We start from the raw sequence: 21,608 nt of genomic DNA on the forward strand, positions 1-21,608 counted from the left end.
TGTTGTTTCTCTCCTCCTTTCAATGTGTCTGTCTCTGTGTTGGTTTCGACGTTACCCTAGGATGCTCCTAGATCCAGTTGCACTTAAGCAACAACATCACAAGAAACATCAGTATGTCTCCATTTTGTTCACTTTAGTAACATTAATCCAGGACGAATTCACACTTTGCCCCTGGAATGGGCTGGAATTTAACTAAAAGACGGGCTCCGGATCAGATTGTCCATTGTTACAAAATCGTTGTTTTGTAATTTACTCTATAGGTTTGATACATGTCAAGGGGAGTCATATGGATCCTAAATATCAGTTTGAACAGATTTTCTTAATATTCATTCGAGACCCTTATAGAGTCCATGTACACATTGACTGGAAAGCTGCAGTCTCACTGTTTCTTATCACGCCACTTATGTGAGTGTGTCTAAAAACATGCCCAGTCATAAATCAAGTTCTATTACATGCATGACGTATGTGTACCATTGATGATATACCCCGTAACTTATGTAACTGTATATTGGGATAAAGAGTGTAAACTTTACAGTGTGCAATAGTTTCAAGACAGAGTACTTTTTGCTTTAGTGTCATCGTCTCTTTTTTTTTTTGTTTTACCCACTTCTTCTAACCACCTTGGGCTGAAACTGAATGCTACATACAGGTCCTTCTCAAAATATTAGCATATTGTGATAAAGTTCATTATTTTCCATAATGTAATGATGAAAATTTAACATTCATATATTTTAGATTCATTGCACACTAACTGAAATATTTCAGGTCTTTTATTGTCTTAATACGGATGATTTTGGCATACAGCTCATGAAAACCCAAAATTCTTATCTGACAAAATTAGCATATCATTAAAAGGGTCTCTAAACGAGCTATGAACCTAATCATCTGAATCAACGAGTTAACTCTAAACACCTGCAAAAGATTCCTGAGGCCTTTAAAACTCCCAGCCTGGTTCATCACTCAAAACCCCAATCATGGGTAAGACTGCCGACCTGACTGCTGTCCAGAAGGCCACTATTGACACCCTCAAGCAAGAGGGTAAGACACAGAAAGAAATTTCTGAACGAATAGGCTGTTCCCAGAGTGCTGTATCAAGGCACCTCAGTGGGAAGTCTGTGGGAAGGAAAAAGTGTGGCAGAAAACGCTGCACAACGAGAAAAGGTGACCGGACCCTGAGGAAGATTGTGGAGAAGGGCCGATTCCAGACCTTGGGGGACCTGCGGAAGCAGTGGACTGAGTCTGGAGTAGAAACATCCAGAGCCACCGTGCACAGGCGTGTGCAGGAAATGGGCTACAGGTGCCGCATTCCCCAGGTCAAGCCACTTTTGAACCAGAAACAGCGGCTGAAGCACCTGACCTGGGCTACAGAGAAGCAGCACTGGACTGTTGCTCAGTGGTCCAAAGTACTTTTTTCGGATGAAAGCAAATTCTGCATGTCATTCGGAAATCAAGGTGCCAGAGTCTGGAGGAAGACTGGGGAGAAGGAAATGCCAAAATGCCAGAAGTCCAGTGTCAAGTACCCACAGTCAGTGATGGTCTGGGGTGCCGTGTCAGCTGCTGGTGTTGGTCCACTGTGTTTTATCAAGGGCAGGGTCAATGCAGCTAGCTATCAGGAGATTTTGGAGCACTTCATGCTTCCATCTGCTGAAAAGCTTTATGGAGATGAATATTTCATTTTTCAGCACGACCTGGCACCTGCTCACAGTGCCAAAACCACTGGTAAATGGTTTACTGACCATGGTATCACTGTGCTCAATTGGCCTGCCAACTCTCCTGACCTGAACCCCATAGAGAATCTGTGGGATATTGTGAAGAGAACGTTGAGAGACTCAAGACCCAACACTCTGGATGAGCTAAAGGCCGCTATCGAAGCATCCTGGGCCTCCATAAGACCTCAGCAGTGCCACAGGCTGATTGCCTCCATGCCACGCCGCATTGAAGCAGTCATTTCTGCCAAAGGATTCCCGACCAAGTATTGAGTGCATAACTGTACATGATTATTTGAAGGTTGACGTTTTTTGTATTAAAAACACTTTTCTTTTATTGGTCGGATGAAATATGCTAATTTTGTGAGATAGGAATTTTGGGTTTTCATGAGCTGTATGCCACAATCATCCGTATTAAGACAATAAAAGACCTGAAATATTTCAGTTAGTGTGCAATGAATCTAAAATATATGAATGTTAAATTTTCATCATTACATTATGGAAAATAATGAACTTTATCACAATATGCTAATATTTTGAGAAGGACCTGTACACAGTCTACGATTGCCCTTCAAGTTGTCAAAAAGAAATTCACAGACTAATTCCTATAATAAAGATCACTGACATTATGGAGGGAAATTTGTCTTTTTAGTTTTCGATCTAAACAAAAAGTAATTTCAAACAAAAAAAACATTCAAACAAAAAATAATTTCAATTGAAAACAATATTTGTAATCGAAGCTTTTAAAAATGCAATGAAATTATTTTTAAAAGTAAATGTTTTCTACAAAACATGTTTCTTTTTTTTATTCAAATCATTTATTTGATCTCATGAAGTGAGAATTTGCAAAACAGAAACTTTTATTTGCGCATGTCAGAAATCTTTGGTTACGAATCTCATACTTTTAGTTTTGAAGCTCCTTTTTTGTGGTTGAACTCAAGGTGCTGAGAACATAAAAATCTGGGGCGGGCCTAAGGGGGAAAGATGTAAAATGTCTTCCTATTGGCTGGTACTGACTGAAGCGACAGGCTATCATTGCACTGCAGGTCAAGGCTTCATTGAGTGGACATTACCAAGAAAGAGCAGGGTACAAAGACAGTAAGTGCTAAGAAATGTTCACAAAACCACGGCGGTCAACAGCTAAAGTTTCCGTCTGTTTTTTAAAAATATCCTTCCACAACTCATGAGGACAGACTATTTGCTTCTCTGAAGCTGCCGATATATGTTGTATGCTGTTGTATGCATACAACATAACCCACAATAAAGTTAGCATCAGGTAAAGTACATGAACTAGAATGATGTAATGTTTTACACAATTTTCCTCATTTTTATCCAGGGCTGCATCACTGCTCTGAGTGGGTTGTTCTTTCAGTAAATGGCATGTTTTAGAGTCTGCATACTCCACCTAATGATTACTTGATTAGTTAATGATTATTTCAATAATTGATTAATCCGATTAACCCTTTGGGGTCCAGGGTATATATATATTGTCGTTTGTAACTAATTTAGATTAGACAGCTGTGTCGATCTACAATGATCTTTTCTATTTGAACACACTGTAATTGCATATTGGACCCCTTCTTCATTCTTGTTTATATAAATTACAGATCCTTCCAACTGCAAAAGATAAGAACTGATAACCTCAGACATTTGTTGTACACACTCTACCACACCCTGTGGAAGCTGAACATAAGCTGCTCCAGCACTGCAGCTCTTGTGAAATAGGAGTCAATTATTCAAATTCAATAGCTGTGTGTTAATGACAGAAACAAGTTTATTTCTGACTCTGCAATAGCCATTATGTCTACCAGGCTTGTATGGTGGGTTAACATAAAAGGAGACCCGGAAGGATATTTACTTAAACAAAAAAAATGTTTATCAAAGTAAAATTAACCTGAAAAGGAAAAGCCAAATTGCATGTTAACCCAAAATTCAAATTAATAACCAAACTAAGCAAATCTTGCACAACCTAAACATAGGAGACAAACTAAACAAATGAAGATCTCAGGAGGAAGAGAGAAAGGGCTGCAGCAGCATGTGTGGCAGTTCTTAATAAGCAGGCAGCAATCAAGCCAGATACCAGGACCCACAGAAGGCCTCTCTTCAATCCCAAGAACAGCCAAAAACGAACTAGGGCCGTAACACTGTTGTTCCATGGATTCCTGCAAGAAAAGAAAAATGCGTTGACATATAAGGTCAAAGTTATAGCACTTTCAAATACACATAATTCTAAGCATACTTTGAGTACATGATTTTAATGCATTCAATACAATGATTTGTTCACAGTATGTTTAGTTATACACCATTGTTATATGATCACACAGCAAAAGGCATTCAAATGACGAAACTAACTACACATACATACTGATAAAAATGAGGAAAATTGTGTAGAAATCCTACCTCAGTCTGTGATCTGCCACTTAGGTTTCCCATTCTGCATTGAGAAAAAAAAATGTATATTGAAAACTCGCATATTTCACTGCATTGATTATGTGGTTGTGAAAGAAAAAATAGCAGTTATTACAGTCACTTCAGCATCAGAGGTGTAAATTAGTGTGGTCCCAACGACACACTGTGCCACAGCATTAGTGTTTTCCAGCTTTAGGATCGCTGCTAGCTAGTTAGCAGACATGGATGCATCACAGAACAACTTATTACTTGTTGCCTCCAGCTAAATTCAGCATTCTATCATGCTCAATGCAGCTCGATTAAAGTGCGCAAATTTTTAAATACAAAGTCAGACGAACATTACACACAAGTCTAGTTTACATACTATACCTGCTGCTAACTTTAGCCAGCATGCTATCCTTACTGGCGGGACTGCGGTATACAACATAATATGTTATAATATATATAATTATATTGGCAGCTTCAGAGAAGCAAATAGTCTGTCCTCATGAGTTGTGTAAAGATATTCTTCTTTAAAAACAGACACTTTGGCTGTTGAATGGTGTGATTTTGTGAACATTTCTTACTACTCATTGTCTTTATAGTCTGCTCTTTCCTGGTAATGTCCGCTCAATGAAGCCCCTACCTGTAGTCTGTCAGTTGGCACCAGCCAATTGGAAGACGTCTTACATTGTTCCTCCTTAGGCCCCGCCCCGGGTGTTCATGTTCTCAGCACCCAAAACTTGACCCAAAAAAAAGGGGCTTAAAGACCAAAAGTTTGAGATTCGTAACCAAAGATTTCTGACAGAAAGTACTTCTGGATCAGTGCTTCTTTGTTCTCTTTGTGTCTCTGCTCTGTTCTCTCAAACCCCCAGTCAGTGGCAGATGGCCGCTCACACTGAGTCTGGTTCTGCTGGAGGTTTCTTCCTGTTAAAAGGGAGTTTTTCCTCTCCGCTGTCGCTACATGCATGCTCAGTATGAGGGATTGCTGCAAAGTCAATGCCAGTGACTGTCCACTGTCTCTACATGCTCATCCGGGAGGAGGGAATGCTGCAAGTCACTGAATGGATGCAATCTGCTGGGTTTCCTTAGATATAAAAACCTTTTATCCAATTTGAATAAAATGCTAACTCCGACTGCACTGTTCAATTGTTAGGATTAATTGGAATGTATGAACCTGACTGTTGTGAAGTGCCTTGAGACAACATGTGTTGTGAATTGGCGCTATATAAATAAAACTGAATTGAATTGAATTGAACTTTGGCATAAACCAAGCAGCAGGAAATATCCCAGTGAAGGTTAGAGTTAATAAATGGGACATAAATGGGAATATTTAGAAGATACATAATGAAATCACGATCCTATAAGATCCTATTCTATAAAACTTATTTATTTGAATAAAATCCACAGTTTTAGGTAGAAACGAAAAGTTTGACAGGAAAATATTTGTGACTTGTAGCTAAAACATGTTCATTATCCCCGACTTACTATGACTTGCAGAATCTACAATGCAGTCATTTAAAAGAAAGAAAAATCATCATTGTAATTGACTTTGATTTGTTTTCTTCTACTCCCCACTACTGGAACTCACCCCACACACCCATCACCAGGGTGAAATACAATAGATGTACAGAAGCTTTCTTTCATATTGCCTTGAAGACGGGGCTGGATATAAATCAAACAAACCTGCCTGTCACATTTTAGAGTCTCCGTTGGATAAGGGGAAGGGAGCACCTCCAACATCTTTAGAGGGACTTGAACTCATATTGAACTCATCCTGAATAAAGTTTCTCCATCTGTTTGTTGTGTTGTGCTAACAGGCATGATTCTGTTCTGATGTATGTTCTTTGTGCCAAGAGTATCATTGTCTTACATTGAATTTAAAGTGGTTCACAGTTCATAGAGCGGTTCAAGACACCTTCATGAAGACTACTAAATCGAGGCACGCGACGTTGCCCGGTACGGCGGAGCCGGGTTCCCACCCCGGAGCCAGGCCTGGGTTCGGGACTCGTTGGAGAGCGCCTGGTGGCCGGGTTGCTCCTCGCGGTACCCGGCCGGGCCAAGCCCGAACGAGAGACGAGAGGCCATCCCCCAGTGGGCCCACCACCTGCAGGGGGAACCGTGAGGGACCGGTGCAAAGAGGATTGGGTGACTGACAAAGGTGGAGACCTCGGCGGCCCGATACCCGGATGCTTAGGCTGGTTCTAGGGACGTGGAATGTCAATTCGCTGGGGGGGAAGGAGCCTGAACTTGTGCGGGAGGTCGAGAGATACAGACTAGAAATAGTCGGGCTCGCCTCCACGCCCTGCGTAGGCTCTGGAACCCGTCTCCTCGAGAGGGGCTGGACTCTCTTCTACTCTGGAGTGGCCCATGGGAGAGGCGGCGGGCTGGTGTGGCTTTGCTTGTTGCCCCCCAGCTCAGCCGTCTCGTGTTGGGGTTTACCCCAGTGGATGAGTGGGTCGCATCCCTGCGCCTTCGGGTTTGGGACAGGTCTCTGACTGTCGTTTCGGCCTATTGTCTGAAAGGTAGTGCGGAGTCCCTGGACCTCTTGGCGTCCCTCTCGGGGGTACTGGATAGTGCCCCTCCCGGGGACTCCATTATTCTGCTGGGGGACTTCAACGCCCATGTGGGAAACGACAGTGACACCTGGAGAGGCGCGATCAGGAGGAATGGCCTCCCCGATCTGAATCCGAGTGATGTTTTGTTATTGGACTTCTGTGCTAGTCACGGATTGTCCATAATGAAGACCATGTTCAAACATAAGGGTGTCCATCAGTGCAGTTGGCACCAGGACACCTTAGGCAGGAGGTCAATGACTTTGTTGTCGTATGTTTTGAACACTCGGGTTGAAGAGAGGGGCTGAGTTGTCCACTGATCAACACCTGGTGTTAAGTTGGATCCGCTGGAGGAGAAGGAAGCCGGACAGACTTGGCAGGCCCAAGCGCATAGTGAGGGTCTGCTGGGAATGTCTGGCAGAGCCCGGGATGTATTCAACTCCCACCTCTGGGAGAGCTTTGACCAGATTCCGGGGGATGTTGGAGATATATTGTCCGAGTGGACCATGTTCTCCGCATCTATTGTCGATGCTGCTGCCCGTAGCTGCAGCCCGTAGCTGCAGCCGTAAGGTCTGCGGTCCCTGTCGTGGCGGCAATCCCCGAACCCGGTGGTGGACACCGGCAGTAAGGGACGCTGTCAAGCTGAAGAAGGAGTCCTATCGGCTGTGGTCGGCTTGTGGGACTCCTGAGGCGGCTGACGGGTACCGTGAGGCCAAGCGTGCCGCGGCCCGGGCTGTGGCAGAGACAAAAACTCGGTCCTGGGAGGAGTTCGGTGAGTTTATGCTTTTTGACAAATTTAATTGTCATTTTCCTTGATCATTTATGTTTACTGATGCATGTTTACATTGACAAATTGCATAGGGTCTCCCACAGGAACCATCAGAGTAGTGGCATTTACATCATGGTCCTAAACTCTGCCAGTGCACCAAAAATCACAACCAGTTTTAGTACCAGCAAACCCAAAAGTTAAAAATGCATCTTGCAAAATAAATGACTAAGCAAAAACAAAAAAACAAAGAGAAGGAAATACAGGCCAGTTTGGGTAAAAAGTTGAAGGGGGAGGTTGTTTGAAATTCGGTCTTTTCTTTGTTGAGCAGCATGTCTGTCGTTCTCAAGTGGTCCTTCCTTTCTTCTCTGTCCACCAGAAAATGCCCATCCATCCTTTGAAGCAACAATGACACCAGTGGCTCTGTATCCATCATGAAAGATATAATAAATATTTAAAAGACTGTCAAACCACATTGACAGCTGAGATTAAAGTGTCAGCTACAGACAAAGACAAACTAGAAAAAAGAAGACGATGCACCAAACACAACAGCCAAGCTTTTTGTCCCAAAAGGAAGAAGTTGATGTGATGAGCGAGAAGTCCAGTAGAGATAACACGAGAGCTGTTCTGAGCTGATGATTTAAGGATAAATTACACCAAATATTTTGGATGACTTCAGGGAACATACTAAAACTTTAACCATTGAAGCTTGTGTAAACTGCATTCTGCTCTGTTCGTGGCTGGAATGCTCAAACCCACATTAGGAGTTGCAACATCAAATTAAGATCCCCGATCTTCACCATAAATCAAATATAATCACAATTAGGTACCTTTACTTGATGCGAAGTGCATAAACTGAAACCACAGAAATGTATTGTGTACACTGCCTTGCATAAATATTCATTCTGACTGAATTTTTTCACATTTTGCAACATTACTACCACAAACTTCAAAGTACTTTATGTTTTACGTAATAGTGTTGAACAAATTTAACCCTAATTGTTTGGTGGAAGGAAAACTGAACCAGGACAATCTGAAAAGTGTGCCGTGTATTTGTATTAAGCCCCCTTTACCCAAAAACACATGAAAACATATTGTGCAATAGATTGCTTCAGATGTCACCTAATTAGTAAATACAAACCATGTGTATATAATTTATTCTCAGTATAAATGCAACTATTCTGTGAAGGCCTCAGAGGTTTGATAGAAAACGTAAATGAACAAACAGCATAAAGTCCGACAGCTGACAGGTTAAGGGAGAAAGTTGTGGAGAACTTCAAAGAAAGACTCCAAACCTACGTAGACATAGAAGTCCACCTGAACTGAAAACTGAGCATCAATTATTTATTTATCTACTAGTTGTGCCCTTTACAAGTCTGCCCTTTATGTATGAATGGCAAGAAGAAAGCCATTGTTGACAGAAAACAAAAGAAGCCCTGGTTGCAGTTTGCCATGTAGGCAACAGAGATATGATAGAAGGTGCTCTAGTGAGAGGAAATCAAAATTGAGCAGTTTAGCTCTAGTGCAAAACTCTTTCTGTGGCAGAAAAAATAACACACTGTACACACCAAGGTGCAACATAGGGGTGGCAGCATCATGCTGTGGGAAACTTCCTAAATACAGAACAGTGCAGCCCGGATCCTAATGAAACAAAGGGAACAATCTGTCAGTCACTCCATTGGCTCCCTGTATTGCTCCAGATTGAATACAAGGGCTCTCAGCTTACTCATCGATGCATACATGGTAATGTGCCATCTTATCTCAAAGAACTCCTTACTTCTCAGTCATCACCTCGGTCTCTCCTCTGTACTAACTCATACTGTCTTCAACCCCAAGGCCTTTTGCTCTGCGGCACCTCGTCTGTGGAACTCTCCTCCTAACTATCTGAAGATGCCACAAACCGTTGAACACTTTAAGAACTGAAAATGTCCCTTTATAAAAAAATAATTCTACAGTATTTAATGTACTTTTATTGCTGTTATTTTTAGTGTTTTTTATCCTGTAGCACTTTGCGATTTAAAATGTAAAGTGCATTATAAATATACTAAATTATTATTATTTATATTATTATTTGTTCAGCAGGGAAAGGGAAGATGGTCTGAATTGATGAGAAGATGGATGGAGATAAATACAGTGCAATCCCAGAAACAAAGCCCATAAACGTCTGCAAAAGACAGTGGTTCTCCTTCCAGGAGGGCAGAAAACCCTAAACATGCACCCAGAGCCACAATGAAATGGTTTAGATCAAAGTATATTCAAGTGTTAGAATGGCCTAGTCAAAATTCAGACCTACACCCAATTACGAAAATAATTTTAATTTGATGTTCACAAACACTCTACCCAATCTGACTGAGCTTAACCTATTTTGCATTTTAAAAAGAACATGCCAACAATTCGATCTGGAAATGTGCAAAGCTGGGAGAGACAGAATCTGAAACACTTCCAACTGTAATTGCAGTAAAATGTGGTTGGACAAAGGGGAACTGAACACTTCTCAGATTTTTCATAGTAAAAAATGACAACCATGGATCCTTTTCCTTGAGGTTCACAAATATGCACTACTTACTGTAGTAAAATCCTAACAAAATATATAAAGGTTTTTAATCTTTGTAATGAGACAAAATGTGAAAAAAGTTTAAGCGATGTGAATACTCTTTCAATGCGCTGTATATTCATAGCAAAATATTAATATAAAACTTTCCAGTGATAAAATGAATGTTTTCCTTAATTTCCAGACTCATTAAATGTCTCTTTGTTTTCTGCGTAAAAATTTAATTAAAGGCTTTTCTATCTTTACAAAAATAGCTTACTGCGATTATTTACCAGAACAGTTTGTTTCACACTTGTTTCTCGTTTCAATCAGTTGAGGTAACAACTGTTTAAGGCTTTCCAAGAGGGACATGCATGAAAAATAAAATATGTTTGGGTCAAAAAACTATCCTCTCTCTTTCTGCTAAAAATCTCTTTGAAATATATGATAATTCACCTATAGGGAACTTTGAACCTTATAAATCACTAAAAGTGCTTAAACTATCATCTAATAAAAACAGAGACAGGGATCGTTCATCATCGGTGTGAATGCAGTGAGAAGAAGCGGGTGGAATGAAGGTGAGGGCTATGGACAGCAACCTCAGCTCATCTGTCTTGTCTGATAAAGTGGCTGGGACATTTTCCTATCTGCCGCAGGGTAAGAGTTATAACAGTGTTAGTTTTGTAACTGGGATCATGCACATGGGGAAAAAGTAATCGTGGTACTGTTGCATTCCGATATAATAACAGCAGAGATGAGGATGGGTTTATTTTAATGTATCCCGTAAAATTCTATAGCAAAAGTTTCTACGCCTGCAAACAAAGCCATATTTTGACCTAAATGTTAATGTATAAAAGTTAGAATGTTTATGTAAACCAATTAAACCTTCAGTTCCAAAAGTGTCAAGAAAAGAGTTGAAAACATCACCCATTCACTTTAAACCAGGGAGTTGTGAACTTCATATTGTTGATTTCTGAGCGGAGAGTCATGGTGGTGTTAGCAGTTTCCGACCCTTTGAGGTGTCATGCACATGCCGGTATCGGTGGTCGACCTTTGATGTGGTAAAACCATCAACAAAGAAGCAATTGTAGAAAGAGGCTCATAAAAACATCTCTTAAATAACATCTGGCAATAGCTCAGCGGGACACTTTCATCAAACAAATTGAGACTAAAACCCAAAAACAGTTTTCAGATGATTTCATGTATTAAGATGAGATGAGAAAGAGTGGGGGGTGGGGGGGTAGGTCATTCCCAGAAGTGAATGACCTACCAAAATTACTCCAAGAGCACATCAGGTACTCATCAAGGAGGTCACAAAGTACCCAGAGCAACTTCTAAAGCTCAGCGGATCTTAGACGTCTCAGCCAAAGCCACAACTCATGATTCAGCGGTTCGAAAGAGATTGGACAAAAAGAACCACCTCACATTTACCAAACTATATGATGATGAGTGCGTTCTGTTACATCTGGTGTAAAACTAACAGCATTTCAGACACAAAAACATCAAACATGGTGGTGGCAGTGTGATGGTCTGGGGCTGCTTTGCTGCTTCAGGACCAGGACGGCTTGCTGTAATTGATGGAACCATGAATTCTGCTCTCACGCAGAAAGGAGAATAATGGAGAATGTTGAACCATTAGTTTGTGATCTTAAGATCAGGCTCACTTGAGTTATGCAGCAGAGCAATGATGCAAAGCACACCAGCAAGTCCACATGTGAATGGCTTAGAGTTAAAACAATTCTGCAAAGAACAGTGGGCCAAACTTCCTCCACAAAAATGGAAAAGACTCATTCTCAGTTATCACAAACACTCGATGATATGTAGAAAAGTAATTGCCCCCTAAACCTAATAACTGATTGTTCCTCCCTTGGCAGCAACAACCAGTTATTAGGTTTAGGGGGCAATTACTTTTCTACATAGAACCAGGTTTGTTCAGACATATTTTGATCCTTAATCAATGAAATAATCAATTAAAAACTGCTTTTTCCATTGACTCGCATTATCTTCAATATTGAAAATTTGTTTGATGAGTGAAAGTGAGACAAAAAAGCAAAAACATATGAAATTTGTGAGGGAGGAAATACTTTATCACAGCACTGTAGTCAGCTTTGACTTGACTTATTTCATACTATATTGGAATCACTGTAAAAAGTATTGATAGGACTGTTATCTGTCACTTCATTTCTTAAACGTACTTGAAATGGATCTGAACATGATGTTTCATATGGATAATGGAATATTATAATTCTCTGTCTTTGCAACATGATAAACATTGACAACAGCACCGAAAGATAAATGGTACAGAAAAAAGACATTCACCATTCATCCAGATATCTGTTGTTGTTGTTTTACCACTATATACAAAATAACTTCCAACAGATAATACAAATTAGAATGGTGGACTGAATTTCAAGTTCGATGCACAATTTCAGATTTTCAAAGTACAAAATGTAAATGTGTTAAGGAAAGGTGGAGCTGGGTCTGCAGGACATGTTGAACTCTCTAGGGAACTCAAAACTAAAAGTGTTCATTGCAAACTCAAAAGATACAAAATGAAGGTGCTGTTAATTAGATTTATCTATGAAAGAAATGGTCCAAAAAGAAATAGAACCGGGAGATAATTTGAATACAAAACAGCAGGCTGGACTGAGACAAACTGAATAATTTTGTAAAGGTAAAAAGGATGAAAAGGAGCTGATTAAGTGCTAACAGCAACATAGATAATGAGGACCAGGTGAGAGGCAATTTGTGATAAAACCCTAATAAGGTATGAGTGACAGACAGAAATAAAGGCATGTAGCATGTTTTCAGGATAAAAAGGAAAATAATGAATGATAAAAACTGAACTTTAACTGGACTTCCTAAAATCAAATGCTGCCAGAGACCGGAAACTAGAATTAAACAAATAAAAAATCTGACCATGTGATAACATTTTATTAATAATAATAATTATAATATTTGCTTATTGCTTTGTAGTAGTCTACTTCTTGTAGGTTAATACCTAATATGAACTTTTGTATAAACAATCCAATGCTTTATATAAGCTGATCTACACATTCATATAATAATATGAATATAGGAATATAGGAATGCAGAAAGAAACTAAGCACAAAGGAGTAACTAACATGGCAAGAATATAGAACATAATGAAAAAAGCTAACACTCAAGAATCATGACAGAAGGGAGACTTTCGTTTAGACATGATGGTGCTAAACCTGGAAGCTACTCAATAAAATCAATCAGTTCAATTCGATAAGATGGTCATTTGAAGGGAAATGGACAGTTTTAACTTGTGGATCACTAAGAACCTGGGGAAAAGGCAAATATCACAGGCAATTTGTCCCTGTCTGACTCAATACAGGGCTCTTTAACAATAGATTGATAGTTATGTTTAAGGAGTTTAAGGACTACTTCCTGAGAAGACCATCATTATGCTCTCAACAGGAATCCCAAAGATCTCACTGAACAATTGCACTCCAACACTCTGAACTAAAGGCTTTGCCTTTTTTGTATGGCAGCAGATTACAGCTAATTTCAAATCACTGTTCTCCTTATTGCTTCAAATTCACCTTCTGAGCAGAGTGACAGAACAGAAATTGGACAGGCTCTTATTCTGTAGCTACATCACTTTGCTCCTATTGTATTCTACTTCCTAAAGGAGATAGTTAGTTGATTGACAGGACTTTGGCATGTATACGTCTGATGATACTGCAAGTTAGTGGTCTCATGGCAGGTTTGTGCCTCTGCATTTAGCTCCGCTCCACAGATTCCTTTTAGGCAGCACAACGGGCAGCATCTTGTAAACGGCAGTGCACCTCATGTGTCAAGGAGGACATCATTCAGGAAGCAGATGAACCATGATAAGAAGTGTCAGAAATGTAAAAGACTGAGATAGCCTTCTTAAATGACAGATTCAGTGTCAATGTCTGGTGTAGGTGCAATAATTGTATAATAGGCATCCTCTGTGTGTACTGCACACAACTGTGTGTAAGGATGCTCAAGCATGGTTTAGCACCTGAAGTTTGAGAGAGAGGAATTAAAGATGCCAAGTGCTGAAAAATACATCCCATCATTTACCTCATCTTTGAACTGTGTGTCAAAAAAGGACATGTTTATTATTGCGTTAACTTACAAAAAGGTAAACCCCTGAATCACATGTGAGCTTTCAGTTTTAATTCTTCATAAAGACTTATGCTTCATTTCCAAATACATACACATACAAGTTATTCAGGAGTTTATTTATTCATGCAGGAAATCTATTAGTGTGTGAACTCCTGTTTTCAATTTTCCATTTTAAATGTTTACATTTTGTGGTGGATTTCAGTGGCAGGATGAAAAAAAAAAAGAAATTAGAAGCTAATAGGCCAACCACTACCTTGACAGAATGAATTCATGAGGAAATTCCAGAGTTACTACTTTAGCCTGTACTAGCCCATGTAAGACTTTTTACATTTAATAAAAAGTCGTTTTTTATTTACTTGTTTAGCTACGGTTTCACAATGTTAATGCATGTCCTTGGCCTATAAATATTTTAAGTTGCTTTAACATGGTTGGTGTATTTAAAATAGTTTTTTTGTGGGTCTAAATATGCTTGAAGTACATTTTGTATAACATTAAATTATGTCACATCTGTGATAGCACATGTGTATTGGGATAAAGGGTGTAAGGGAGAAAACTATGAACTTATACTGTAGTTTCACACTGTTGTTTTTCCAAATTCAACGATCACTTGACCACAGTGTATGAGTGCCTCAAAATGGTCAACTAATAACTAGAACAATTATCCAGAAAACTCCTCTGCATTATCAGTCATTTCAAGCATTTGGCATGCAAATGTGAGTATATCTATTGAAATGTCTGAACAATCTATGGCAGCCTGGCTTAGCTGGAGATCAAATGCCACATGCTACAATACACACTGTAGCATATAAAACTGAAATTTGCTACAGTATCAGATGCCAATTGTTGAGTATTTAAAGTCATACATTTTTACACCCCGTAGAAAGGCAAGCAGTGTGCAGCAGGTATTAAAATTAAACATGAACCAAGATGTGCCATTTACCTCAGCCTTGACTTGGTGGTGGCTAGAATTAGGACTAATGGTAAGGTTCAGAGTTTGGCTACACAAAGGGACATATGACATAATATTTTTTCAAAATGAGTCACACGGAATGAATCATCATGATAAAACCTGAAACAGTATTAAGATGTTTTGAAAAGTATTGGCACAACTACTCACAACTACTCACCTGTTTCTCATCATTCAATCCCAGGTTGTGTATAAGATCAGTGAAACTCACCTCTTTGCAAGATTGTGGTGAAGAAGGTAGGGAAGGTAAGGCCAACTAGATGCAGTAATCAAGCAAACATCTCTATTTATTCTGGAGAAAAAAACATTACTTACGTCTATGTTTCCTTGCCACAGGAACCCACCTAGATCTTGTGACTTCTAATTTTCTTTGAATTTACTTGAATAGTCATCCTCTCAGAGCAATCCTCTGATAATCTTTCACAACATAAGGCCATCCACAAATAATCAGTAGTTTACGTGATAACCACCATTGTAGTCCATGTAGCCTATTCACTTGCCATTGTGTCCTCTATCAATTAACTATTACAGAGCGCAAGTCAAACAACCCCCTTCTACTTATCCACCCTGGGATCATACGGTACTCCTTCCTCATCTCTAACCTCTGAATGTGCAAGTAAACCTTCTGGAATTACGGTTCTGAATTCTTACAGGAACGTTGATCATGCTTTTTTCATCTCTGACTGATCAGGCTGGCAAATCTTTGCAGGTTTTCAGCTTTCTTCAGCCTGTTGAATTCACAATGAAGATCCGCTTCTGAAAATCTCATTCTATCTACATGAGGGAAATCATTCATCCTTTGGTACTATTGAAGCTAGTCACACTGGAAGCAGTTTCTTACATGTCAGTCAGATGAGTGATTTAAATATACAGGAATTTCATTTCCCATTGTTCCTTTTTTTACCTCAATGGTTTTCTTATCTTCAAAATCCACTTAAGCTAAAATTGTGAGTGCACACTAGCTCTTGAAGTGTTTCATTTGTAGAGTTCAAGCCGAAGAGGGACAGCTATAGATGAGTGCTACTTAAATCATTCACTACAACTCCTATTAAGCTAAAATAGCGCAAAAACTCATTCTCTGTAAAGAGAACGGGGAAGCAGCATTTGGTTTCTATGTTTCTCTCTGGATCCAGCTCCACAAATACCTGAAATTTGGTTCCTTTTAATCAGGACTGAAAATATTACTGTTTACTGTAGCTTACCTATAATAGTCAAAGACCTTGCTTTGTTATTTTATTTCCATCATGTCATTTTATTTGTTTAAATTGTCAATTTTATGTATTTAATGTCTCCTGTTACATGCTTTTTTGTAATGCCTTAGTTTTGAATTTGTATTTTCTGTTTTGATGTAGTTAGTATTTTTTGGTCTTTATTTAATCACTGTTTTCATGTAAACCCCTTCAAATTACCCTGTGTATAAATGGCGCTTACCTTACATAAATATCTGCTTTCTCAAATACTATTTGTTAAGTGCTAACTTCCTTGTTCCTTGCAAACATTCACTGTAAGTTCCCTTTTTGGCTCAGTTATCAACATTTCATTCTTTTTCTATTCTGTTCAATGTTTTGATTTTACGACAGGTTTATTTTCCATCAAATACTTGCAAATGTTCTTTAAAACTAATTTTTTTTCCAGGAATAATTTCTCCTAACATTACACCCTGTAAATTTGAGAAAAAATTGCAACATTTAAATTCAGAAAATGCATTAAGTATCCCACAAGTAGTACCATTGATCTAAGGTCAGTGCAATGATTAAAACGTTTTAACAGCTGGAACTGGGACAAATTAGGCTGTGCAAAAAAATATGAATATCTTAGCACCATGCATGGTGAGCAAGATGGTAAGGGAGGTAAAAGGATCTCCAACTAAACAACTAATGCAAAGAGTGGCACTTTGGGGTTCACCAAGGCTCCATAATAAACATTACACACTAAATTCCAGGTGGTTTATTAGGGTAATGTTTGCAAGAACCGAAAAGCAGGCAGGGAGAAAGCAGAGTGGAAGCAGAAATAAAGATGTTTATCAAAGAAACTGAAAAGTACAAAACAAAGTCCAAAAATCCAACATTCAAAAACATGAAATAAAGAACAGGAAATGGAGAAAAATCCTAAAGCAGCTGCGACTTGAGGGCATGATAGCACAATGAACCAGCAGACACTTGTTGAACCAGAAAGGGAAATACATTGAAGGGAGATGATCTGTGAAACAATACATAAGACTAATTATGTGGGAGCAGCTGATTTAATGTATGTCTGAACAGGACTTAATCACACAGTAACCAGAAACTAGAAAAATCCAAAACAGAACACAACTCAGCATGAGGATCACTAAATTACAAAGACAAAATAAAACAGAGAAACTCAGATGCAGGAGAAACAGAAAACAGGAAGGAAAGAGAACACAAATGATAAAGGACCAGACTAGCCTACATATCAACCTGGACACAAACATTTACCTTCAGCTCGGTGCTATAGAGTGCGATTTGCAAAAACCAGCCGCCACAGAGACAGTTTCTTCCCCCAGGCTGTCTCTCTCTTGAACACAATGAACACATTACAGCCAGAGTAGTTAGCTACTCTGATACACATAAACACACATATTTACATGATTCTAACCTGTCTTTTTAAAAGGATTAATAAGAATTATTGTGTGTACAAACAAAGTTGTGTTTTATTTTTTTTATTCTTTAAAGTTTATATCTTTACATTGAATGTCTGCACGCTGTGAGCCTGTGAAACCAGGAACAAATTCCATGTTTGTACAAACAAACCTCGCCAATAAAGCTAATACTAACAGGAGACTACTAAACTGTGAAGGTAAAAACTGCCAGTTTTAATGCATGAAACTCAACTAGATAACAGAATAAACACAAAGTCCAACATATCGTGAGAAGCTGTTCGGGAAGCATTTCAGGAAAATCCTTTTTTAATCCTAATATTAAATGTGTCACTGAATGCTGCTGGATGTTTAACTGGAACATTTAAATTTGTTATCCATAACTAGGGTAGGGTAACCCAGAGGCTGTTTTGTCTTGTGCTCTCTTCAAAATAGCAAAGACAAGAGAACATGCAATTTAAGTTATGTAGATGCCTGTGTCTGTGTGTTTCTAAGCTGTAGTGCTGTGATGACAGACAAATTTCAGACAATAAAATAAAAAAATAAATACATTTCTCACAATAAAAGAATATTGTAATTCCCTCCTAGACATGTTGACAGTGGAAATTGAAACTTACACAGTGTGGCATACATATTATCTCGTATAAGTGCTCTGGAGAAGGCTGAGAAGCCATCTCTCGGAGACTAAACACAACCATCTGTCCTAACCCTTGCCATAGATCATGCCTGTAACAGAACAACACAGAAGGTGTTCGAACACTTTAATCAGGTCCTGCAGAGTTTCAGTCATAGATCAAGGATTTTGAGCATGGCACTAAAATTTTCATTATTGTATGTGTTATGATCACATGTCTGAAAGAGAATAAGGAAATCTCCAAACGTGACCATATTTTCAGTCAGAGCTCTAAAAAACGATGTTTAAAACATGGATCTGTACTACCATCACAAATGTAAAGATGTGGAGAACCAGGCTTCGGGACAATCTAGAGAGAGTATATAGAGCAATGGTCAAAGATCTCTCTATCTGTAAAGTCCAACCTTGTAAAATGTTATAGGAGAAGACTTAGTACTGTCCTACTGGCTATCAATAAATGAAGCACTGGTGATTTTGTCACATTGGGTTTTTCCACATGAAGTATATGTCATGTGGGAAAAAAACAACTAAAAATAAAGGCTGGCTTTTCTAACATATTCATCTAAAAGATAAATTTGTTTTGACGCTCGTTACACATGTCTGCACATGTTCATAATGGTATTTATTGAGCTCTTGTTAACCTAATTGCTGCTTTCTGATGGGTCCAACAATAAATTCAAACGTCTCCTGACAGATTTCTTTAGCATGTGGTTTGCTAGTTACAGTTTTATTATTTCAAAAAGAGATGTTAAGAAGTGCCCAAAAGAGAAGATACAGTGAGTTACAAAAGTATTCATAATGCTTAAACTCTTATGTTTTTTTCATGTTATAACTCTAACCTTCAGTATATATATCATTGGGATTTCTGATTAGGGTTGAGACACACAGCAAATATGTGCAAGTAAGATGCTCTGGGAAGAGGACACGATGATTGATTGCGTTTGGCCAAAATGCAACACTATGCATGGCAGAAAACTAACACTGCTGGGCAAACCATCCCAACACTGAAACAGTTTAAAAATATATTAGGTTTCATGAAACAACTCTGAATAAATAAATCTTATATATTTTTAGTATATAAAAATAAAGATATTGAAATAAGTAGAACCAAAATAAATTTCCCTAGAAACCAATAAAAACACATATTTCAAGCTCATCTGTTTAAATGAATAAATCATAAATATTTTTTGTGTGTCTCCTTTTCCATTTCAGGGGATGTGAAATTGGTTCTGCCGGAGCTAAAACCTCCTCTGTATCAGATGCTAACTAAAACAACATGTTTTAGCTGATGGATGTTTTATAACAATGCTAATTGCACTCAGGTCCCTCATGAAGCCTTTGGATGTTCTTGTATAAATACAACAAACATAAATAGTAGAACAATAAAAAACAATGAGATTGAAAAGCAAAAAGACGTCTGTTACAAAGAATCCTCTGATGCCCTTCACAGACGAGTTGTTTGTTGCACTTTTAAGTTATTAGCTATTTGAAGGAAAAAAACATAATAATAAAATTTTCATTATTCGTTGCGCATAATTATTGACTGATTCGTGATTGTTTTTGTTCATAAGCTAATCTAAATGTTCCTTGGCCATTTCTAATGATAAGACATAGTTAAATTATTTCTCTTTGTTCAGTTTTTTTTACATTTATGTTTGATTTTCTGTTAGGAGATCGATCACTACTAGGGAAATAAAAAAAATCTTAATGTCTGGATGTTGGAGACTCGGGCTCCCAGGCAGAACCATGGGACTGATGCCATATTTAAAGTATCTTCTCAAAATCTGATCACAGAGATGCAGATATTTTCCTAATTTCTTTAGTTCCTTTGATGCAAAACACTGTGAAATTTAAAAGTTTAATAGAGCTGAATTTGCTTCAGGTTGTCTTAAAAAAATGGAACTGGACAAGTGGAGGCCAAAAGAGGCATCAGTGGTGTGTAGATGAATCAGTTGTCTACAATGTAGCGCCTTTATTCATTTCTGCTTTATTAAAGGGCGGAAAAGTATTGATAGATGACACTGCAGGGAAATTAAAAACATTATGATAGGCTTTAATGTGCTGCAATGTAGGAATGTTTGAATTAAAGAACCCAAAAAATTCTGCATTTTTTTGTTTAACAAAAATAATAGTAATAATAAAAGACAGGTTAGAATCATGTAAATATGTATGTTTATGTGTATAATAATAAAATAGTAATAAAAACTATTTTGGTATAATAAATTCTGTTAAAGAAATGTCTTCATTGCTGACAGGTTTTTTTGTTTTAATTTTATCTTTGATAATATTTTGCCCTTTTTGTCTTGCTTTCTTCTCTCCTTGCAGTTATAGTTTTGTCTCTTGCTCTCTGTTGGCCATGGTCTCCCTCAGTATTAATCATAGCTGATGTTATGTCTCTTGGTTAAAAACCTGAAGGGTGCTAGAGAGTCATTGTTTTAATCTCACCTGGTGCCTTTCTGTGATAAGGTCCATATGTTCTCTCTCTAAATGTAAACATGTCTGGTTACTCTGGCTTCCTACCACAGTTCCACTGCTAAACAACTCTACATTTACCTGTATGATGAGTGTTTGGATGCATGGTTGTATGTCTCTGTTGGCTCTGCGATGGACTTGGAGTCACGGCCTCAGTCCACTGCTTAGTTGGACTTCAGCCCCACCAGGAAAACAAATAAAACAAAAGGTACAGGAAATGTAGATTAAAATTCTCTGTAGTGATCCCATTTTCGAGAACTGTCCAGAACTGATTCCCACAGTTTAAATGCTACAAAACAAACACAAAGAGCAATAATGTGGCATATCTGGATTAGATATTAAAGTAACTGATGGCTCTGTTACCTCTAGGAGCAACAAATAATGACAGATGAAGGAGCTCAGTCAGATTCTCTGTTATAGCTCGCAGCTTGATAGAACTCATTAATAAGGTGTTGCAGTGTGAAGGAATCGCTAAGCTACTGCATGCTGTTGCATATTGTATTCAATAAATGGGCAGTGTCAGTGACATATTGGGAGGTAACTTTCTGACCCACATGCAGAACCACGAGCAGACAGCCAAAACAGTTTCAATTCAATTCAGTTCAATTCAGTTTATTTATATAGCGCCAATTCACAACACATGTCGTCTCAAGGCACTTCACAACAGTCAGGTTCAGACATTCCAGTTAATCCTAACCATTGAACAGTGCAGTCAGATTCAGTTATTTATTCAAACTGGATAAAAGTTTTTCTGTCTAAGGAAACCCAGCAGATTGCATCCAGTCAGTGACTTGCAGCATTCACTCCTCCTGGATGAGCATGTAGAGACAGTGGACAGTCACTGGCGTTGA

The 21,608-nt window shown here is 38.6% G+C and overlaps 1 long non-coding RNA gene across 1 annotated transcript; it reads right to left on the reverse strand.

Annotated features, from left to right (window-relative positions):
- Positions 1-3,519: 3,519 nt before the first annotated feature.
- Positions 3,520-20,960, reverse strand: LOC124859550. The gene is made up of 3 exons (XR_007036137.1): positions 20,839-20,960; positions 4,107-4,140; positions 3,520-3,868 (listed from the first exon to the last, which is right to left on the reverse strand). It is a non-coding gene; the product is annotated as an uncharacterized LOC124859550 (long non-coding RNA).
- Between the last annotated feature and the right edge of the window lie 648 nt (positions 20,961-21,608).

Source organism: Girardinichthys multiradiatus, chromosome 22 (assembly GCF_021462225.1).
Source record: "Girardinichthys multiradiatus isolate DD_20200921_A chromosome 22, DD_fGirMul_XY1, whole genome shotgun sequence".
Classification (NCBI taxonomy): Eukaryota; Metazoa; Chordata; class Actinopteri; order Cyprinodontiformes; family Goodeidae; genus Girardinichthys; species Girardinichthys multiradiatus.